This window comes from Aulonocara stuartgranti, assembly GCF_965226115.1.
Source record: "Aulonocara stuartgranti genome assembly, chromosome: 2".
In the NCBI taxonomy this organism is placed as follows: domain Eukaryota; kingdom Metazoa; phylum Chordata; class Actinopteri; order Cichliformes; family Cichlidae; genus Aulonocara; species Aulonocara stuartgranti.
This window is the reverse complement of record NC_138940.1, coordinates 18571385-18595919: the sequence shown is the minus strand read 5'-3', so window position 1 is coordinate 18595919 and position 24535 is coordinate 18571385. Positions and strand designations below refer to the sequence as shown.

Sequence of the window (24535 nt, the reverse complement as noted above, 5' to 3'; positions counted from 1 at the left end):
TTAAATGTGTCAATAATTAATTAATTAAATGTGTCAATAATTAATTAAAATGTGAAATACATAAATAATTAATTAAATGTGTCAATAATTAATTAATTACATGTGTCATAACTATTTATTTAATTAATTAATTCCAATTTTAATTAATTATTGCCACATTTAATTAATTATTTAATGGTGTATTTAATTAATTCATTATGGCAGTCCTGGCGCTCCATACTTTACACTAGAGCTAACATGAGAAATTAGTGACGGTCCCTTAATGACCACACGGCAGAGGCTGCTTCGCAGTAAACGACAGTAACATTCGGTAAACAAAGTGTGCGCCAAGGATTTAAACAAGGGAGGATAATGGCCGCAGCAAAGAACAAACATGATAAAACACAGAAACTTACAGTCTCATGGACGCACACTGCTAACAGCATTAGACGGAACGAAAATCCACACAGTGAGTAAAACTCTGCTGACTCTTCCCACCTGCAGCTCCGACCAAACTCTCTGCATCGACGCGTGCGTAATGATGAGGCAGAATTATGTCTTCTGATTGGTGAAGAGAATGGGTTGCCTCACCGCTCATTGGCTAAAGGGCAGCAGTATGCTGATATCTTACTCAGCAGATGTGGCTCCGTTCGTGAGTTCTGCCGACTGGCTGGCCTTTTGTACAGCTGCCCCCAACTTTGCGGAGCAAAGGTGCACTTCACTTAGGAAGGTCAGGCAGTAGACTCCGGTGGAAGAGCTGGAAGTCTGATAAGTCGTGCCGCTGGTCGTGTATATGTCTTGTCTCCAACCTGTATATGAACGGTCCGAACCCTGCTATCTGCTCCAGGGATGACTTGGATGACCTTACCAACTGGCCATAGGGCACGAGGGAGCTGCTGGTCCACGATGAGAACGATAGTGCCAACAGTCAACTCATCTCTTTCCTGCTGCCATTTGTGCCGCATCTGGAGTGAAGGTAGATAGTTCCGGATGTAGTGGATCCAGAATTGATCCGCCAAGGCTTGACATTGTCTCCACCTACGACGGCTCAGGAGTTCTGCTTCTGGGTAGACGACCTGTGGCATACCGGAATCAGGCCGCCCCATCAACAACATGTTGGGAGTGATCAGATCAGCGTCTGCTACGTCTGAGGAGACATAACCTAGCGGCTTAGAGTTGATGATGCTCTCTACCTCGCTGAGTATCGTCCTAAAGACTTCCTCGGTGACATGCTGCGAGCCGAGAATGGTATGCAGCGCAGACTTGATGGAATGACTCTCCCGTTCCCAGGAACCACCGAAATGTGGAGCCTGTGGAGGGTTGAAACGAAAATGAATCTGCTGGCTGGCCAACTGTGACTTCAGAGCTGGGCCGAGTGCATTGAAAGCCTCCTGGAGTTCAGAGCTACCACCTCTGAAGTTGGTACCTTGATCCGACAGTAGTTCGAAGGGCTTCCCATGTCTCGAGATGAAACAACGCAGTCCCATCAGGAATGAGTCAGTGTCCATGCTGGCAAGCAGATCAAGGTAGACTGCGTGGGTCGTTAGGCATTTGAAGATGATCCCCCACCGTTTCTCTGTACGCCGCCCCATCTTGTCAAGGTATGGACCAAAGCAGTCCACCCCAGTGATGAAGTCTTAAATTGGATAATGGAAGGTCAGCCATCTTGGGAATGACCGGCTGGCTGCGCCACCTCCTGCATTCAGGACAGTTGTACTGGTGCTTCCGGACGGCCTCTCGTCCTCGAAGTATCCAGAATCTGCGCCGGAGCTCAGCAAAGCAAGCTGGCGATCACAATCCTGGACGATGATCTTAGTGATAGGATGCTGAGGGTCAAGAACAACAGGATGCAAGATGTCTTGACTGAGGGTTTCACATCTGCGAAGCCGCCCCCCTACCCGAATCAGTTGAGCCTCTGGGCCATACTCAGGAGCTAAGGCAAGTAGGCAACTGCTGGCAGCTACCGGTTTGTGAGATGACAGCCGAACAAAATCTTCAGGGAAACTGTCTTCCTGTACCTTCCGGAGGAGTGCTAACTCCACTTGCCTGTAATCCTCTGCCGTGGGTGTCGAGTCAGCAGCTGTCCCATGAACGGCTCGAACGTAAGCTGATGCAAAGCTCTGGAGGAGATTGTCAACATAGAAACATTTCTCCACTGTGTGACGGGTATCCTCGCTGGGGCTGCTGAGATCCAGAACGTGCCGCTGCAGAGCATAGGTGGCACAGCAGGGACTACATGTCATCCCGAAAGGCAACACTTGCCATTCGTAGACCTCTGGTTGCCTCGTGCGATCCATATCTCTCCAGAGGAAACGGAGGAAACGGAGGAAGGGCTTGTCCTGAATCAAGAGGCGGACCTGATGAAACATCCCCTTGATGTCACTGCTCACTGCAATGGGATACTCCCGGAAGCGAAGTAACACACCCAGGAGCGTCGAGCCCAGGGTAGGACCAGGTAGGAGATGCTGATTCAGGCTGTTACCATTGTGCACGAAAGAACAGTTGAAGACAATGCGATCCTTGCCATTATGATGAACCATGTGGTGTGGTATGTACCAGGTGCTGCCATCCATCTCCATGTCTGCGATAGTCAGTTTACTCACATAGCTTGCATCCACCAGCTTCTGAATTTCCTGGTTATAGGTGGCTGCTTGTACAGGCGTCTTCAGGAGGCGCTTCTCCGTAGCTCACAGGTGACCCAAGACAGAGTCCTTAGTGGAATGAAGCGGGACTGGTTCCTCTTTCCACAGCAACGGGGTGGCATACCGGTTGATACCATCCACCTCCACTCTAATGGTCTTCTCCTCTAGCATCTTGACAGCCATGGTATCCTGTTTTGAATGTGTAGCCACCTTCTCATTCTGGTATGGGAGAACATCCATCTGCCAGAGCTTGGCTACATTACTGAGAAATTCAGCACTGGGAGTCAGGGTGCTTGTGAGTAGACACTGAGGAGTGGAGGCTTGATGTAGAAGAACCTTGGCTGGACCCTGCAGAGTCCAACCCAGCCGTGTCTTGAGTGCAGCTGGTCCTCCCCGTGGACGCAGATGTACAGGCTCTATTGGAGTCAGGAGATGTGGGTAGTCAGAGCCAATCAGCAATAATGGTTGAGCTTGGTGGAACGAATGAAGTGGAATTCAATTCAATTCAATTCAATTCAATTTTATTTATATAGTGCCAAATCACAACAAAAGTTGCCTCAAGGCGCTTCATAGATACAGAGAAAAACCCAACAATCATATGACCCCCTATGAGCAAGCACTTTGGCGACAGTGGGAAGGAAAAACTCCCTTTTAACAGGAAGAAACCTCCGGCTGAACCAGGCTCAGGGAGGGGCGGCCATCTGCTGCGACCGGTTGGGGTGAGAGAAGGAAGAGAGGATAAAAGACATGCTGTGGAAGAGAGACAGAGGTTAATAACAGATATGATTCAATGCAGAGAGGTCTATTAACACATAGTGAGTGAGAAAGGTGTCACGGTTCTGGGTCCGTTGGACCCAGTATTTTGAGTTCATTATGTTTTGGTACTTTTGCATCATGGATTTTCCTTTGTGTTTCTCTGGTACTTGGTGTTTCAGTTATCTTGGTGTTTTTCTATATTATGATTTATGATCTGATACTGTTGTGATTATGATTATCATTTAGTAGCCTTTGGTCAGTGTCAAGTCTGTCTCTGTCTAGTCTGTGTCTTAGTAAAGTGTGTTTTGTTTCCTGTTTTACTTTGAGGGTTCTTGTTCCTGTCTGATGTTAGTGTGTGCAGCTTTGTTCCCCCTGTCTCGTTAGCCCTGATCTCTCCCAGCTGTGTCTCCCTCCTGTTGCCGATTCCCCCGTTACTACCCTGTGTATATAAGCCCTGTGTTTTCCCATGCTCGGTGTCGCGTCGTACCATCAGATTATGCCTGTGTGTCCTTGGTCTCAGTGTTCCATCATCACTTCATGTTTGTTTTCCTGCCAGCAATAAAGCTGAGGTTTTTGAGTTTCAATTCTGTGTTCGAGTCCTGCATTTGGATCCTCATCTCTGCCTGCCCGCACACAGAGCCCTGACAGAACGACGCGACCAGTAATGGATCCAGCAGACTCCGTATGGTATCGGCGACCCGCAGTCTCCACCTTCCTCAAGGAGAGGGAGAGGCAGGGGGCTAGGTGTGCCTGGGAGCACGAGTCACCATTCGATGGGTCTCGTTTGGCTCTGGGTGGGCCCCGCAGCTTCCAAACTGCGATGGCTACCGCCGTTCCATCAGCTGTTCCGTCAGGGATGCAAGGGGCCAAGCGCTCTCCCTCGACGGCAGTAGCTCCTCCGTTTTCTGGCGTCACTCCACCGCTGCTCTCAGAATTCAGGCCCTGCAGGAGGGGCAAGCAGCGACGAAAGAAGGATTATGTGGTGGAAGACACTGGGCTTACTCCACTGCAATCCTTTGCTTTGTTTTTGGGACTTCCACGTTCGGAGCTACACAAACTTCCCGCCTCTTCGTCCCAGCCCGGCCCACCGAAAGACTTTCGGCCCGGTCTGCAGGAGGATTCGCAGTCTGGCTTATCTCCCTCTTCCCAGAGTGAGCGACGCTCACGCAGCCGTCGCTCCGCTTCCTCTGGACAGTCAGCAGTGGTGAGCAACAAAGACTGTCTATCTCATGCACCTCCTGAACTCATGAACATAACAAACAATAAATCCACCCCTAAGATTCTGAAGACTACCTGCCATTCAAGTGAATCTAAATCCACTAACTTAAAGGTAGTTCAGTCTGTGTTTGTTAACCCTGTGAACCCCTGCTCTGAGGATTTAAGAACCGGTTTTCATTCTGCCCAATCTGAACCTAGTGTTAAAATGAATAAGACTACTCCACTTAAATCTGGGGGGAGAAATGTTCGAACTGCTGTGAAATTTCCGGAGGCTTCAAGTTCTGTTTTCAAGTCAGCTGAAAGGGGGGTGGTTAATGTTTCTAAGCCAGCCTTTCAACCATGTACTGTTCAGCAAGGGCGCAGGCAGTTGGTAGGGACAGAAATTGCAGGCTGTAACTCAGGCTCTCTGAAGGAAGGGGCTGTCTGTTCCCCAAGGACATTTAAGGACTCTAGTTGCACCTCTCTACAGTCTATTAAGACCGTGGCTCTTCCCAGGGACTGTTCTGTGTCCCGGTTGAATGTTTCTGAGGTTGCCCACTCTGCTAAGACTATATGCCCAGACCCAGTTGGCAATATTGGGCATTTTGAGACCATTCCTGAGCTTCTCGCTCCTCCTGTTTCTGCTCCTAGGGTAGCTCGGGCCCAGCGTTCCCCTCCACCCATTTCAGTTCCTCGGGTGGAAGGGTTTGGTGTTCAGCTGGTGCCGGCACCCGTTCCTGTGTCAGCTGGAGGCTCAGGTGAGCCCTTCCAGCAGTTTTTGTCGTGTTCAGAAGGCTCAGGAGGATTAGCTCAGTCACCATCACAACCACCATCACTACAACCTTTATGGCAGTTCCCAGCTCAGCTTTCTGATCAGCAGCCACCTTCAGCTCAGTTTTCCGATCAGCAGCCACCTTCAGCTCAGTTTTCCGATCAGCAGCCACCTTCAGCTCAGTTTTCCGGTCAGCAGCCACCTTCAGCTCAGTTTTCCGGTCAGCAGCCACCTTCAGCTCAGTTTTCCGGTCAGCAGCCGTCTGTAGCACAGTTTCCAGTGTCACCTGGTCAGCAGCCGTCTGTAGCCCAGTCACCAACTCCACCACCACCACCACTATCACCTCAAGTTCAGTTATCCATGGCTCAGTCGCTACCTCAATCAGACTTTTTGCAGTGTCCTTGGTCTCAGTGTTCCATCATCACTTCATGTTTGTTTTCCTGCCAGCAATAAAGCTGAGGTTTTTGAGTTTCAATTCTGTGTTCGAGTCCTGCATTTGGATCCTCATCTCTGCCTGCCCGCACACAGAGCCCTGACAAAAGGTGACTGGAAAGGAAAAACTCAATGCATCATGGGAATCCCCCGGCAGCCTACGTCTATTGCAGCATAACTAAGGAGGGATTCAGGGTCACCTGGTCCAGCCCTAACTATATGCTTTAGCAAAAAGGAAAGTTTTAAGCCTAATGTTAAAAGTAGAGATAGTGTCTGTCTCCCAAATCCAAACTGGAAGCTGGTTCCACAGAAGATGGGCCTGAAAACTGAAGGCTCTCCCTCCCATTCTACTTTTAAATACTCTAGGAACAACAAGTAGGCCTGGAGAGCGAGAGCGAAGTGCTCTAATAGGGTGATATGGTACTACAAGGTCATTAAGATATGATGGGGCCTGATTATTTAAGACCTTGTATGTGAGGAGCAGGATTTTGAATTCAATTCTGGATTTAACAGGAAGCCAATGAAGGGAAGCCAAAACAGGAGAAATATGCTCTCTCTTTCTAGTCCCTGTCAGCACTCTTGCTGCAGCATTTTGGATTAGCTGAAGGCTTTTCAGTGAGTTGTTTGGACATCCTGATAATAATGAATCACAGTAGTCCAGCCTGGAAGTAATAAATGCATGAACTAGTTTTTCAGCGTCACTCTGAGACAGGATATTTCTAATTTTAGAGATGTTGCGCAAATGGAAGAACGCAGTCTTACATATTTGTTAAATATGTGCGTTGAAGGACATATCCTGGTCAAAAATGACTCCTATGGACACCTATGGAAGACTTCGCAGGTGGTGGTAGGACCTTTGCAGTGCATCAGCTCCTCCCTCTTTCCCTGAAGGCCCAGCTCTTGGGCAGCACTGTGAAGAAGGATTGTGCGCTCTGACCCATCATCTAGGATGGCATATGTCTCGAGCTTCATTTTGCCATTATAGAGGCACACCCTGACCATTTTCAGTAGTACACAACTGGTCCCCCAGGTTGGATCAACGTAGTACGTGACGGGTTGGGCAGCTTCCGCCGCCGGTCTGTCAGAGCTAGTGGATCGCGATGCATTAACCTCGTGGAGTGTCTCCAAATGCACCTGACTACATTGCTGGCATCTAGCTTTCAGGTAGCATTGCGCCTCTGGATGGTCCCTTCTGCATCTCCAGCACCGCTTGCCTGTCCGAATCCAAGACTTCTGCTCTATATTGAGCTTCTTGTAATCTGTGCACTGATTGAAATAGTGCTGAAGATTATTAACCCTCCTGTTATGTTGGTTTCCAGGAACACCAATTATGTTCCTGGTTTAATTTGACCCGGGGCAAATTTACTCATCCAAAGGTGCCAGAAACACTGGCACTGATTATTTTACAATTTTCTTTTATAATTTTGATTTTTTTCGTTTTCTGTAGCGATGCAGATGACATGTGACATCTCTTCTGTTCTGGGTCAATCGGACCCGCAACATAACAGGAGGGTTAAAGAAGGGGCAGAATTTCTTTGGCTTCCCCAATTTGGAAACTGGACATGATGCCTGTTTTGGAGGCTCTGGGCCTTTAGCAGGAGGGTCGTAGCCCAATAAGCCGCTGCAGATCTCTGCTTGGGTCTGGCACCCTTCCCACGATCCACACGTGGCTCTCGAGGTTGCTGAGGATGATGGAAATACACATCATCATCTTGGATGCGGACTTCATATTCAAGCCACTCTGCCAAATCTGCTAAGGTTGAGATGGGTGTCTGAAGAGGATTGATGAACCGCTTAAACTGCGCTCGAAGACTGTGTGGCAGTTTTGACAGCAGTCTGGTGACGTGTGACCCACACTCTAGTTCTGCTCTCCCCTCTTTCCCAAGCTGTTCCAACATTCCCACGAGAGCCCTCACTTTCAGGGCAAAAAGACGGAACGCTCGGCTGTCACCACTCCGTACCGGAGACTTTGACAACACGTCAGTGATCCGCTGCAGGGCAAGTTTGTGAGGTTGACCATACAGCTCTATCAGGGATGACATGGTCTGGCTGTATGGGTAGCGACTATTGCTGTAGGAATCGGCAATAAGGAGGGCGTATTCCAACTTGAGGTGATCGACTAGGATCTGGTACTTGAAACGTTCAGTTACTTCTCAGGAAAGACCCTGCCATGTCTGAACTTCAAAAATCTAGGAAGATCTTTGAGAGCTTGTTGTCCCCTGCAGCTGACATTGTCAACAGACTGAGCCCAGAAGCTACACCTGAGACTTACCTTCAGTTGTTGGATGCAGCTTTTGGAACAGTGGAGGACGGAGAGGAGCTTTTCGCCCAATTCATGAACACTCTTCAGGATCCTGGTGAAAAGGCCTCTGCGTACCTCTGTCGTCTTCAGGGCGCATTGAACCTTACTCTGAAGAGGGGAGGAGTCTCTGCTGGGGATGCCAATAAACACATTCTCAAGCAGTTTTGTCGTGGATGTTGGGACCACTGTTACGGTCCCCGTGTCTCTCTGGTTGGCCCACGCTGGCTACAGGTTTTGTTGTTGTTAGTTTTGGTTTTTTGTCTCTCCTCCTCCTCTCTGCCTGGGTGGAGCTCATTACGGGCTCTCACTCTTGGCCCACGCACCCGTGTGATGGTGTCCACCTGCGGCTGATCTGCCTGATTTCCCCAGCTGCTATTTAAGGCAGTGGCACAGAGCAGCTCACCGCTGGAACGTTGAACCACCTGAGTTCGTGCTCGCGGCATATTCAAAGAAGAATCGCTTACATGTGTTTTATGTTGTGGAACTAACCTTGACCTTCTGTCTGTAGATTCTGGACCGAATCACCGGACCTGTCCAAGTGGGGCAGTGTGTGGAGTGTTGGAGCGAGTGCGGCTGAAGAGGAGTGCGTGTGTGCGGAGGAGCGGTGGCGGTGACTGAGTGGAAGAGGAAGCGTGTGTGTGGATTCCCCCCCCCCCCCTTCTCTCCCTGGAGCCCTGGACCCCCTCCCAACTCACTGTACATATATTTTGCACTAAGGTGATCCCTATTGTAAATAAATCCCCTTTTTGTTTCCTTGAAAGAACTGTCTGCGCGTGAGTCCGTTCAGTAGCCATGACAACCACACCTTGCTCTCGGATCTTAATCTTGAAAACAAGAAAAGCCAACCTCCAACATTCTCAGAACTTCTATTAATGCTCCGAACAGAAGAAGATAGACTGGCAGCTAAAGCTACACGGATGAAGAAACACCTTGGCTCAACCCAGCAGCGGGTTGTGGCACACTGTCAAAAGACTTGCACCTGTAGTGAGCTACAGGCAGTGACTCAATCTGATTCTGACCCGTTGACAGGTCTGAGGAAGCAAGTTGCATCCCTACAGAGTCAGCTTACTAATTTGATGGCAAAGAAACAGAAGAAAAGCTCGAAGCCTAAGGACAAGGCTGAGTGTGATTTACGTGAGATGGCTATGGCAACACCTAGCATCAAGGTCACAAGTGCGAAGCCTGCCAACTTGCAGCAGAGCACCCAGCCAAAACCATGGTACTGCTTCAAGTGTGGTCAGGATGGCCACATCTCAGCAAGTTGCAGTAATGACCCAGACCCCACTCTTGTCGCTGATAAGAGGAAGCAATTGAGAGAGAAGCGTTGCATTTGGGAGATGCAAAACACTCCACCTGCTGACCAGGATTTTTAGACGCAGTCTCAGTTGTGGGGCAAACTGGGACTGAAGCAGGTCAACATCGTCCCGCTAAATCTGGAAGTCAAGCTAAACCAAGAGCACAGGCCACTTTGAGGCAATCCCATGTTGGAGAACAACCTTTCAGACTACCTAAGAGGCTCATAGGCACAAAGAGTACAGGTCAAGTCACGATCAAAGGTAAGATGTGCAGTTGTCTCCTTGACACAGGTTCTCAAGTGACCACTGTCACCAAGTCCTACTATGACCAGTATTTGTCTGAGCAACAGATAGAGCCACTACATGACCTTCTGGAGGTTGAAGGGGCCAATGGGCAGCTTGTACCTTACCTGGGTTATGTTGAGATTGGAATCACCTTTCCTAAAGACTTTCTTGGTGCTGAACTAGAAGTCAAAACGCTAGCTCTAGTAGTCCCAGACACCGGGACATTAACGAAGTCTTGTGTATTGATTGGAACAAACACTCTTGATGTAGTGTATGAAATGTACAGAGAGGCAAACCCAGAGGGCTACCATCCCATTCCTCATGGGTACCGAACCGTACTCAAAGTACTGGAGTTGCGGCAAAAGCAAGGTTCAGATGAAAACATTGGATTAGTGAGGATGCGTGGCAAGGATGAAGTGATCGTCCCAGCTGGGAAAACAGTCGTTCTTGAGGGGACAGTATCAATCAAGGAATTTTACACTGAGAGATCTGCCCTGTTAGAATATCCTTTAGTATCTTCCCTGCCTGGGGGGCTTTTAGTACAAACCTGTCTCCTTGACTTGCCGAGTAACCAGTCGTGCAAACTACCTGTAGTAGTTTCCAATGAGTCAGAGCATGACATTACCATCCCAGCTAAGAGCGTGATTGCCGAACTCAGTGCAATACAGACTGTCCTACCTCACAAGCAAAGTGTGAGCGAATCATCAGAGCGTGAACCATCCAAGACCTCTAGTGTGACATTTGACTTTGCCGACTCTCCCATCCCTTCTGACTGGAAAGACCGCATTACTCAAAAGCTGAGCAGTATGCCAAATCCAGACTGATCTGGATTTTGGAAGGATGGACAAGGTCAAACACCACATTAAGCTATCAGATGAGACACCATTCAAACACAGAGCCCGACCGATTCACCCACACGACATAGAGGCTGTTCGAAAGCATCTGCAAGAGCTTCTCGCAACTGGAGTAATCCGCGAGACCGAGTCCCCATTCTCCTCGCCAATTGTTGTGGTCAGGAAGAAGAACGGTCAGGTACGTCTGTGTGTTGACTACCGTAAGTTAAACTTACAAACAGTGAAAGACGCATACGCCCTCCCAAGACTGGATGACACCTTCACCCCACTCTCAGGTTCCAAGTGGTTCAGTACACTCGATCTTAAGTCCGGCTATTATCAGATCGAAGTTGCAGAGAGTGATAAGCCCAAGACTGCCTTTGTCTGTCCACTAGGTTTCTGGGAGTTCAACCGTATGCCACAGGGAGTGACAAACGCGCCAAGTACTTTTCAGAGGCTTATGGAGAGATGCATGGGAGACATAAATCTGAAGGAAGTTGTTGTTTTCCTGGAAGACCTCATAGTTTTCTCGAAAACCCTTGAGGAGCATGAAGCCAGACTCATGAAAGTCCTGGAACGCTTAAAGGAGTATGGGTTAAAGCTGTCTCCCGAGAAGTGCAAGTTCTTCCAGTCCTCAGTTCGGTACTTGGGGCATGTTGTTTCTCAACACGGAGTAGAAACTGACCCAGAAAAGACAGCCACACTTAAAACTTGGCCAGTCCCTCAGAACCTTAAGGAGCTGAGATCCTTCCTTGGGTTCTGTGGATATTACAGACGGTTTGTTAAAGGCTACTCAAGTATTGTGAAACCGCTGAACGATCTAACGTCCGGTTATCCACCACTGAGGAAGCATGGCAAATCAAAAGGGAGGAGTAATCAGTATCATGATCCAAAGGAGCCGTTTTATGGACGGTGGACCCCTGCATGCCAGAAAGCATTTGAGGCTATCATTGACAAGCTACCGTCGCCTCCAGTCCTGGCCTTTGCTGACCCGAAGCTGCCTTACATCCTTCATACGGATGCAAGCACTACGGGCCTTGGCGCAGCCTTATACCAGGAGCAGGAGGGACAGCTGTGGGTTATCGCCTACGCTAGTAGAGGTTTGTCAAGTAGTGAGTCCCGCTATCCAGCACATAAGCTCGAGTTTTTGGCTTTAAAGTGGGCTGTAACAGAGAAGCTGAGTGACTACCTCTATGGCAATCAGTTCACCGTTGTCACAGACTAAAACCCTCTGACCTACATCCTCACCTCAGCAAAACTCGATGCAACCAGTTACAGGTGGTTGGCGGCCCTCTCTACCTTCAATTTCAGACTCCAGTATCGTTCTGGAAAACAAAATGGAGATGCCGATGGACTCTCGCGTCGTCCTCATGGCAGGCTACCTGATGACCTTACATCTCAAAAAGAGAGAGACCGGATATGCCAGTTCGCAAAACAACATCTGTCAGATCCAGACAATATTGACTCAGTCGATCAGGACGTTGTTCATGCTATCTGTGAGAGACAGTTTGTTTATCATTCAACCACCTCTGAAGCTTTGGGTGATGATGCAGGTATAACCTTTGTCGAAAGTCTTGCCATTTCTGAAGATGCTGTACCTGACAGCTTTGAGCACGAAGAGACGTTGGGAGGCCTAGACATCATTCCCAAACTCTCACAGGCAGATCTCAGAGACAGCCAGAGATCTGATCGGTGCATCAGACATATTATCACCCAGATGGAGAGTGGGGAGAAACCCCCTCCCACATTGAGGAAAGAACTTCCAGACGTAGTCCTGTTGCTGAGAGAGTTGAACAGGTTCGAGCTGTGCAATGACATTCTCTACAGAACATGAAGAGAAGGCGGTAATAAACATTACCAGTTGGTCTTACCTGAAGACCTGCGAGAGTCTGTGTTGACAAGCCTACATGACAATATGGGTCATATGGGAATAGAGCGCACACTCGATCTGGTCAGAGCCAGGTTCTACTGGCTAAGAATGTCCACAGATGTGGAGAAAAAGATAAAGACCTGCCACAGGTGTGTACGCAGGAAAACGTTACCTGAGAAGGCTGCACCTTTGGTGAATATCATGATGACAAGACCCCTCGAGTTAGTCTGCATGGATTTCCTATCCATTGAACCAGACAGCAGTAATGTGAAAGATGTTCTTGTCATCACAGATCATTTTACTAAATATGCAGTCGCTATCCCAACATCGAACCAAAAAGCTCGGACTGTCGCAAAGTGTTTGTGGGATTATTTCATAGTACACTATGGCATTCCTGAAAAATTACACAGCGATCAAGGGCCTGATTTTGAGTCTCAGTTGATCAAGGGGCTGTGTGAAGTAGCAGGCATACAGAAGATTCGGATTACGCCGTACCACCCCAGGGGCAACCCAGTGGAGCGTTTTAACAGAACACTCTTAAGTATGCTTGGAACTCTGGAGAACAAAGACAAGTCACATTGAAAGGATTTTGTAAAGCCTTTAGTTCATGCGTACAACTGTACCAAGAATGAGGTAACTGGATTCACACCGTATGAGCTGATGTTTGGGCGCCAGCCACGGTTGCCTGTCGATTTGGCTTTCGGTTTACCTGTGAGAGAATAACAAAACAAGTCACACTCCCGATATGTTAAGGACCTCAAATCCCATCTTGAGGAGAGCTATAGAATAGCTACACGGAGTGCTGCAAAGGTAGCCGAAAGGAACAAAACCAGATTTGACAAACATGTGACCACATCTACCTTGGAAATCGGGGACCGAGTGCTGGTCAGGAACATACGCATTCGAGGAAAACACAAACTCGCCGATAAATGGGAGCAGACCGTCTATGTGGTGGTGAAACGAGCTGGAGACCTCCCCGTCTACACTGTTAAACCAGAGGGCGGAGATGGCCCCATACGCACCCTACACAGAGACCTCTTACTCCCTCGTGGGTTCCTCTCTGCAGCCAAGGAAGTGAAACCTGAACAACCAGAACCAAAGAAAAGGCCCAGAACGCGACAGACCACTCACAAAGACAATGAAAGAGCAGATCACCCCTCGAACGAGGATGATATTGTTTCAGTCCACTGGTTTGCAGATAGATCAGTGCCAAATGACTCGGCATACATTGTCAAGCGAGATGTTCTGCTGACTCATAAATCAAGTCTTGGTCAAGATGATGTGACTGCAGATCAAGACAAGTTGGCTGGTAATACTCCAGCTTGTGCAGACACCATCTCCGATGTTGTTCCAGCCAGTCATGCTGACCATAACCAACCTTATGACAATCAGATCGCGAGTTATGGAGAAGCCTCGTATGAGGAAGACTTACCTGGAAATGACGAATCTGAAACGGAAAGAGACTTACCGGGAAATGACGAATCTGAAACGGAAAGAGACTTACCCGGAAATGACGAACCTGAAAAGGAAAGAGACTTACCCGGAAATGACAAACCTGAAAAGGATAGAGACTTACCTTCTACGGATCGCCCTGACATGAGGGATGAACAAATCCTACTTCTTTCGGACATGTTAGGGAGTGATGAGGAAGGAGAGGACTTGATATTTGACAGGGAAACAGTAAACAAAGAGAGAGATGAACAAACAAGCAAAGGAAATTCCTGTCCGAAGATCAGAAAGAAGTCGCCAGCCACCAAAAAGGCTAGACTATGCTGAATTGGGAAATCCCCTTGTCACTGTGGTCAAATCACTATTTCAGGGTTTAACCACAGCTTTCATTGACTCTTTAAATGCCAAAGCTGAATTATTGTTCTTAGATAATGCAGTTCACAGTGGACATGCAAAGGGACTTGCATGAATTCAAGAGGGGAGGGTGTAACCCAGTTCCTAAAATCATCTCAAACAAAAAGAGAAGACAAATTAAAACATTTAATGTTCATTGTTCTGTTCTTACTGTCCCTGTTAATGAAAGTGAAATGAGATCAAAATATTTATTTAAACATAGAAGGGACGCAGATTATATATGATATGCTCTGGTCAAACAAGGGTTAAGTTTTCTCAGAGGGTTGATGAGCTCTGATGAGAGCCTATTGTTTTACTCCACTCCTCGCATGTCAGCCAATCGGTGAAGCTCTAGGCAGCTCTTGTCCCTCCTTAGTACCAGCTCCCAAGTTTTCAGTCTCTTGCTTCTACAGCCGAACAGAGCAGACGGACTAAAACTTTTGTTATCGGTAAGCTGGAGAAATTAACCTCTAACGAGTTAAAAAAATACCATCTAAACTGATATTTTTCACAAATTATGTATTTGCACTTGTTGTTGTCAAGGGCAGAGCGAAACCGGAAGGTTTACTTTATGTAACTCCACGTAAGTGCTACACAAGGGCCATTCGCAAACGAGCGAACTGGCTGGGGTCATCAGACGTGAAGTATGGAATGTGTGGTGTTGGTCCCCGGTACACAGTCTCTGTACTTGGTAGAGGTTCGTGCTGACCATATTTCCTCCAGGCTTTGGAATCAGTTGGCGCCCAGCGAGGCGGGTCCCCAGTCATCTCCCGGAGGCTTTCTGGTTGTTGGCGCTGAAAGGTGTATGGCTCTGCATATTCAGGGGTGACCTGTCTCTTCACAAATGCTTCAGGGCCATACTCGTCCTTCACGTTAATTTTCCTGACCTGTTCAGTCACAGGAAGTTGACTGTACTGATAAGGTGACGTACATCTGAAAGGACCTGAGGCTGCTGCACTAGCAGGAATTTCTGATGCTGGAGGTGGTGGAACAGGGAATGGCTCAGCACTCTGAGGATCAAGTGGAAGTGATGCCTCTGGCCAAGGTAAATCCTGTATGTCATCCTCTGGTATGTGAAAGGAACGTACAGTGTGTGGGTAGTGCCTGGAGGCATGGTCAGGATGAGGAGACTGAGGCATGGAATCAGTCCACAAGGACCGCCTCTGGTCCTGGGTACTGGGGCCTAATGCAGAAGGTTGGGGAACTGGTGACGTCTGGAGGGCTGAGGACCGGAGAGAGAGCGCACCAAGCAGAGTCTGAACCTCTCGTCTGAGCTGATTATTATCTTCCTGCAGAGTTAGGATCAGAGCAAGTCACCAATTTAGCACTTAGAAGGTTAATCACCTCATTATTGTGATGGAGTGTTAGGAACAGCTTAGCAATATTAATGTAATTAGTGACCATTCTAGTTCCTTACAGTCCAGTTTGACAGCAGTTTCTTTATCTGCAAATTTCCCAGTCACTAATACTCCAGTGTTGACTGTTTTTGTGTGACCCATAAACTAATGAGTTACAAAAATGTATGTTCAATGAGATCTGTGTGTTACGAATCAGCAAATGTTTCTGTGCTGATGATGACAGACAGTGCTCACAGAGCAATGCTGGTGTTTATTAGTTAGCTGCTGTTTCTAAAGCAAAGGTGTCAGTTGGGGGATTTCTTTACTGCTTGTTAGTTTGCTGTTCCCCTGTCTGTGTTTCCTACTTTGCCTGTTTGGGAAGGGCTCTGTGTGTTAAACATGACAACAAACATGTGTCACAAACAGATTAAACTAATATTAATCAATCAAGAGTTTGAGGACTGGAATTTTTATGAAACTGTTCAATTTGCAGTTGTGTTGTCATGCATCAACACAATATTCCTACATGAATGAGAACACAGTAAACATCATTCCTTTCTGTGTTTCTGATCAACAGATCATTCTTATCTGTTGATCAACTGCCCGTTCACAGTTTCAGACACCAATGCTTTGGATGCCTTATTTTACTGCCTTTACATAAGTGCTGCTCAGGCAGTTCAGGAAGTTCTATGGCCTTTCAATGTCACCCACAATGCCACAGTAGAGTCCGGGTTGGGAAATGCACACTGCAGCCTTTTAAAGCCTGCTAGCACCAGCTATACTTTGAATATGATTTCAGCCAAGGATTTGCAGGAAAGTCAGAGCCAGCATCAGTCAAATACACCCATGGAGCATGTCTTTACATATCACTGTGGTAAATCATCATAATAATGTGGCAAATCATTAAAATTTATGAAGACTTGTCAATTTTAGAAGGAAGCACAGAGTAGGAGGCAGAGCGTTTCTTTTCCCACAACAGTGATATCTGTGATTGAGCGCTGATCTCGCCGTCTATCTTTCTAATCCATCTTAATCCATCTTAAGCAATATCTCAGATGTTGCTGGAAAAACTTCCTGAAGCAATATATAACAAATATAAAAGAGAAATCATTCTCTTACTCTATGTATGAGACTCTACTAAATAGAACCTAAAATACAAAAGTAATAATATCTTGACAATGACATGGAAACCACAGGGTTGCACTGTTATCAAAGGCGTCCATACAGCTCAGTGCTGCTTTGTGTTTGATAAAAAAGTCCAAATCATATCTTTTATTTTGGCTCATGCCACATTAGCATCAGTCCTTTTTTTACCACATCATTATGTGACATCAGAAAGTTGTGGGCCTATTCACCCACTCAACAAGCACCTATGAGAAAGTACAGTGAACTTCACTCCACAGTGTAGATAACTAATCCCAGTGGTGACTGGGATTAGCAAAGTCAGTGGACTGTCAGGATCTTTGAATAAAACAACGTGTTTTTCATAACCCTGGTATAGGACTGCGAAAGAATTCATGAATGATTTATATCATTCAGCAACTGGATTCGGTTCGATTTAAATAGTGCCAATTCACAGTAACAATCCCCATCCATCCATCATCCATCCATCCATCCTCCATCTATCCATCCATCCATCCATCCATCCTCCATCCATCCATCTATCCTTCCATTCTCTTCTGCTTATCCAATTCAGGGTCACAGGTGGAGGGCTATCACTGTCAGTCACCTCAGGGTATTTCATGTTGTATTGTAAAGACTCCACACTATTACAAAGAGAAGCCAGAGCACTTATTTGTTAAGTCTTTGAGTCTCTGGTTAACCCAAACCATCATCGCATCTTTCAGACCCGCTTCCTACACTCGAAAATTTCATTTGTTCTCAGAATTATAAAAATTATGCAAACTTGTTGCCTCGAAAAAACTGAGTAAAGCTTACTTAAGGTAACCACGTTTGGGAAAGACATACCATGGTTTAATGCTTCAATCTTAAATATGATCAATTTATCTTTATTAATTAGCTTTTACCACAGGATGTGGAAGGTAAATGGTAAATGGCCTGTATTTGTATATCGCTTTACTTAGTCCCTAAGGACCCCAAAGCGCTTTACACATCCATTCATCCACCCATTCACATACACTTTCACACATCGGTGATGGCAGCTACATTGTAGCCACAGCTTTAATTCTTTATTTATTCTTTCCAAAAAAGTTGCAAAACAGCCAACTGATCATCCTGCAAAGACTAGAAACAGACCATATTTCTCCCATGTTAGCCTCTCCTCTCTAGCTACCTGAACTGAAGTTAAAGTTGAATTTGCAATCCATCATATCTTAAGGACCTCATAGAGCCACGTTGTTCCAGTGCAGCTCCTCACTGTCAGACTGCAGGCTTACTTGTGGCTCTTTGAGTTTTTAAAAGTAGAGTGGGAGGCAGAGCCTTTAGATTCCTGGCCACTCTTCATGAAACCAGTTCCCAGTGTGGATTTGGGTGATAGATACTCTATCTACTTTAAATTCAAAACTTTCCTTTTTGACAAAGGATATAGTTAGAGCTGGATCATGTGACCCTGAACCAAACCATTCACCGATTATGCTGGAGAGTTCTTCCTTTTAAAAGCAAGTTTTTCCTTCCCACTGTTCTGGAGTGGTGGTTGGATGTATATGGCTTTAAACAGTGTTTGTCTTACAACCCGTTCTCACTCCCAAAGCGTAACATTTTACGCTAGGTGACAAATCGTCACCATATTACGTTTTCGGCTACCCACCACGTTCCTAAATGACGACCTCGGAAAAAGAGGAAATATGAGAACCGTCTGGACTGAACCTACACATGTTCGCTCTTTTTCTTCAAATCGCTTAGAAACACGCTATTTAACATCATTAAAGTCCTGGTTAAGGTCAGGAATAAGGTTATGGTCAGGGCTAGGGATAAGGTTAGGTTTAGGGCTGGAATACAGGGCTGGAACGTCTACTACCGCGGGAGCGTCATTGCACTGGATTCCAGCAATAACCCGCCGCGTACCATAAGAACGCCGAAGGTCTCCTTTCGCGTTCCTCAGGAACGCCGCGGGACGTGACAAAACGTCGACATGTTACGCCTCGGGAGTGAGAACGCTCTCGTCTTAGCATATTGTAATGATGCCGAACAGGTTCGTAAGAGGTCATTAAAATCTGCCTTAAAATCTGCCTGTGGATTCGTCTTGGACCTTACAAGGTCATCTGACAGATAGCATCAAAAACTTCTCCTGACTATGAAGTAAAAGGCAACCGGAGAATTTTCTGCTCTACCTAAGATCATTTTTGTAGCTGTCCTCTGGCAGATCCCGGGACTCTCCCAAGAGGGAGAAGAAGGTCATTAGGGAGATAAAAGAGGAAGTTGGAGAGACGGGATTGATTGAAGGTAAAGTGGGCAGGTTATTAATTTTAAACATGAACACACACACACACACATTTCACACCTGTCAGTGTGTTAAGCTTTTTAAACCCACAATATTCATGTCCATAAAACTATGTTTTATGGACATGAATATTGTTTCTGTTGTTTTCTGTAAAATAAAATGATATGTGTATGCAAGCATGCATTTATTCAGTGCCACAAACTGGTCTGCAGTCTCAGCCCACACTCATGTACCTCTTCTATCTCATGCATCTCTTCTTCTCTATCTCTCTCCTTCAGTTGTTCATTCAGTGTGGAGAGCAGGCAGGATGACCTCTGCATTTCATCCCGACACATAGATGAGGAAGAAGTGATGCCCAATGAAGAGGAAACCTGCATGTGTGTTCACAGGTTAAAGTTGCAAAAATCAGACGCTGCATTCAGTTTGTACCACGAGTAACAACCTGATGGTGAAACACATTTTTTTGAGGGATACAGTGACTGACTTAGACAGTCAGTGCTTCAAAACAAATTCTAAATTTCTAAAACTTAATCTTCAGAGAAAGGAAGCTCATATAATGTTTTGGAATTACTAAGAAAAAGAATAAGACCATAATGAAGAATTTGATTATATATCTCTCACTACATATAATTATTTTAACTGTCAGTTCCAAATGCAGGTTTTAATTCAAGATATGCAAAATATTAGTTGCACTTAAAAAAGTATAACTATTATACTTATGCTATTACTTTAAAAAAAGGCAGTTCTTTCTCATTTCTCTTTGCAAATAAAAAGTCAGTATAATGTTCATTTCTTGCACATTATGCACATTAATTCCATAAATTCAGTAGCTTAGTTGTCTGGATGTTGTACCTTGCTTATATTTCCCTGCTTTTTATTGATGCTCCAAGTTTTGAGACTGCAAGTCCTTGAATACCTTTTTTAACACGAGGAGATATGTTGAATTGAAACACTACACGTGTCTTATACCACTTTGAGAATAAAATATTACCCATTGAAAAACATGGAAATTAAAGTATTGCTTAAATTGGATTAAATTGCTAATTAAAGTATTCAGTTAATCGAGCAGCTACTTATCATTGAACTTTTTATATTATCTCGTATTTCATTAAAGTTCAAACAAACAAATCAGAGGTAACCATGGTTTTAGGTAATTTGTTGTCCAGCGTGACCTCATTGAGAAATGAATACAAACATTTTTGGAATTTATTTCACCCTGAAACATTTCCAATAAATGTTGTTACATGTTTGCATTACTTTTACTTCTAAAGAGTAAAAATAAAAGAGTGAAACAATTACAAAAAAGGGAGAAAATTCTAAATATATAATAACAAAATGTAACAATTATGTAAAATGACAAAAGTAACCGGATGTAAAAAGCGGAAACTCGTGTAGTAAACTGGCTCAATAGCATAAAATATCTCAAGGAATTCAATAAAAGCAAAACAGATGTTTTATTACATGTATGTGTGTCTGTGTGATGATGTAATGTACAACAACAACAACAAACTTTATTTCTATAGCACATTTAAAAACCAGTGGTGTACCACAGTGCTTAACATACAAGAGGGTAAGATGAGGTAACAGGGAGGATGAAGGCTATATATAATTGTATCTTTGGAATTATTAAAGTATTGTAGATGGTTTGTATGGCCCTTCAAGTCACTTTGTACTTCTTGTATTTTCCTGTTTTCCGGCTCATGAATTCTGTTGACCAGCAGTCAAAAAAAAAAACTGCTGCAGAAACCGTCATTAACCACAACGAGCGAAAACAGATGAAACCAAAGGCGTCAGCTGCATCCGAAAGCAAAGACGACCTCATCGAACATCAGTGACCGCCAAACTTACTGCTCGTCAGCAAAAATGCATTTAGTGCAGCTATTCTGTACACAGTCAAGTCAAATGGTGCTTTTAACTATGCACTGAAGAGTTGCCTTTATTTTAAACAATTAGTAATTAGATACATAAAGGAAATCTAAATGGTGTGTGACTTCAAAGACAACACCATAAACACACTGGTGCAGGCTCTTTCAGGCTTTATTTTACCTCCTAGTTTCGAGCCTATCCCACAATCTTTGCCACTAATATTTTAGGGAACGGTACCTGCTTTGGAGTTTGACCAATATTTGGTTTTAGCATTATATGGAACATTTCTCGATTTCATATTTAACAAATTATTATGTCCACCTGTGTTCATTCAAGGGTCAATAGGCAACATTTAAGCAGAAAATCACTTGTGACTGTTAACAAGGTGAATGGTTCTCTTCATTCCCAGAGATCCTTTGCAGTAGCAGTGGGGCGTTAAATAGGGAAATTACAGTAGCACTAAAAGCACTAATCGCACGTCATTCTCTCTGCAGCAGCATGCACTGATAGAGAATGGCGTGGCTCCACTCCTCTCATTCCCCTGTCAAAAGTGGACCCATGGCTCTTTTATTTGGTTATTGGAGAAGGACCAATGCACCCCTCAGAAATCTCACATTTCTCTTTCCTTCTACACTTTCACCCACTGAAAGAGATCCAGTAAACTCTGCACTGGAATGCACTAATTCTTTCTCCCTCCTCCCTTTCTCCTTCTCTCTGTCTGTCTTTGCCCAGTGCACCTCAGGTTTTTAAGATCTTGGGACTCCGAGGGTGATTTCATCCTTCACTGGGCCATGAAAGCTCTTTATAAGTACATTGCCACTGCCAGCGCATTAATCGCCTCTGCCATATTGATTTGGGTGTTCTGTTGTGCAAGCCAGCAAATGGAAAAGAAAGAAAGAAAGGGTGGGTAGTATAGAGGGAGGAAGAGAATCTACACCACATTAGAATCTGGTAATCAGACTTACACAGTGAGGTGGTCTGAAACTTGATTAGAATTAACATCTGGGTTTGGCCCTGAAGAAAGCAAATTCATTTTATTGAAAGTGTGCTGTGTTCTGTGTTTTAATATTTATGTGAAATGAGAATGTGCAAAGATGGGGTGCAAAAATAACAAAAGTGAATGCAAATTGTATCCACAGAAAAAAAAATCACTGTGGTAACTGAAACCATGTTATTAGGTCTGTGAGCTCCAAGTCATCGTTGAATACCGTCTGAAAATACCTCCTCTAATTGTTGGTTTGTTTTTATTTACTTTGCACTTGAACACTTGAGCGCTTACAGGTGTAAATCAAATTACTCTCACTCCAATCCTTAGCAAATATTGGGTCATCTGGAGCTTGCTCTTTAACTGTCCAAACACTCTGCACGCTGCAGGAACAGGACAAAGGACTGTTGGAAAACAAGAGGCTGTGTGCAGGATTTGCATATCTTCCAGCTAGAAGCCTGGTCTTCTTTCCCACTGTCGCCAAGTGGTTGCTCACAAGGGATCGTCTGAGCACTGGGTTTAGTTAGTCTTTACCTTACAGTATAAAGGTGGCTTTTAATTTAATAGAAACATCTGTGTGGCTGTAGCTGTGGAGGAGCTTCTTCCCTGGTGCAGCTACATTACACCTACTGGACATCATTATAGGATGCATATTGATCTCTTTAAGTTTTAAAGATGTTTAAAACTTAAAGAGATGTTTACGGAAGAGGTTGTGGGATTTATCGGGAAACTAGCGGATGACACAGCAGAAAGAACTATCATCCAAATGTTTCCCAACCAGAAGCCGTGGGTAGATAAAAACATCTGCGACACTCTGAGACCACGCACCGCTGCCTACAATGAAGGGCTCATCTCCGGCAACATGGACCTATACAAGGCTGCGTCATACAACATGCGCAGAGTGGTCAGAAAGGCAAAGAGGAGCTACGGGGGGAAACTACAACAATGCGACTCTAGGAATCTGTGGAAAGGACTGCGGACAATAACGAACTATAAAAACCAGCTTCTCCTATGATGAATGCCGACGCTTCACTGGCTGATGAGCTGAAAACGTTTTATGCTCGCTTCGACATGGCAGCAATTAAAACAACAAATGGCTGCACGCACACGGAGTGCACCAGTGAAGACAACACCTTTATCATCACAGAGCATGCCGTGAGGAACACCTTCAGGAGGGTGAACACAGGAAGGCAACAGGACCAGATGCAATCCCTGGCCGGGTCCTGAGAGCCTGCACTGACCAGCTAGCACCGGTGTTCACAGAGATCTTCAACCTCTCCCTGGCCCAAGCTGTGGTTCCCACGTGCTTCAAACAGTCCATCATTGTCCCTGTTCCAAAGAAACAACAGCCCGCTTGCCACAATGACTACCATCCAGTAGCACTGACAGTGTTTTGAAAGACTGATGAGAGATCACATCACTTCTTCACTTCCTGCCACCAGTTTGCTTACCGGACTAATCGTTCCACAGACGATGCCATATCTCACCTGCTCCATACATCCCTGAGTCACCTGGACACTGGCAGAGGGAATTATGTTAGGATGCTGTTCGTGGACTACAGTTCAGCATTCAACACAATAATTCCCTCTAAGCTTTTCACCAAGTTGACAGATCTAGGACTCAGCTCATCACTGTGTCAGTGGAATGTCAACTTCCTCACAGACAGACCCCAATCAGTGAGGGTGGGAAAACAAGTCTCCCCTTCCATCTCACTCAGTATTGAAGCACCTCAGGGCTGTGTTTTAAGCCCCCTGCTGTACTTACTGTACACTTATGACTGTGTAGCCACATCAGACACCACCTCCATTGTCAAGTTTGCTGACAACACTGCTGTTGTGGGCCTGATCTCTGACAACATCGAGATGGCCTACCTGGAGGAGATTAGGAACCTGGAGACCTGGTGCCAGGAGAATAACCTCCTCCTAAACATCAGCAAGACTAAGGAGCTGATTGTGGACTTCACTACAAAGCAGGCGAGGAATTACAAACCCCTCATCAGCAGTGGCAGAGAGTGGACAGTTTCCAATACCTGGGTGTCCACATCACTCAGGACCTGTCATGGTCCTGTCACGTTAACACAGAGTCTCTTCTTCCTCAGAAGACTCAGAGACTTCCATCTGCCACTGAAGGTGCTCAAGAACTTTTACTCCTGCACCATCGAGAGTCTCCTGATGGAAACATCTGCACCTGGTTTGGGAACAGCTCCAAGCAGAACAGACGAGATCTGCAAAGAGTGGTGCGTTCAGCCGAACGCATCATTCAATCAGAGCTTCCTGACCTGCTGTCCATCTACACCAAGCGGTGCAAGTCCAAAGCTAGGAAGATTATGATGGACCTCTCCCATCCCAACAATGGACTCTTCTCACTGTTGAGGTCTGGGAAGCGCTTCCACTCCCTTAAGGCCAAAACAGAGAGAATGAGGAGGAGCTTCTTCCCCCAGGCTATTCGGCCTTGAACCAGGTGTAGGACTGGACTCTCACACACATCACATCACCACACGCACTCTGGTTTTTCTTCTTGCACACTTCCTGTAATTTATAATTTCTTTTGACTAATAATCTGTCATTTGCACATTTTTACTGTAAATTTCTAAGTTAAAGCTGTAACTTTTGTAGTAACCTGTAAATTTGTATATCTTACTGTAAACCTGCTGCCATTTAAAGGTCGGGCTAAAAGCATTTCACCTCATGTCATACTGTGTATGGTTGTGTGTGTGACAACTAAAATTTGAATTTGAATATT

General features: G+C 45.6%; 1 long non-coding RNA gene across 1 annotated transcript; it reads left to right on the top strand.

The window, feature by feature from the left end:
- Window positions 1-288: 288 nt before the first annotated feature.
- Window positions 289-20417, top strand: LOC309688194. Its single transcript, XR_014270982.1, has 3 exons — window positions 289-448; window positions 18865-18944; window positions 19221-20417. It is a non-coding gene; the product is annotated as an uncharacterized lncRNA (long non-coding RNA).
- Window positions 20418-24535: the final 4118 nt, after the last annotated feature.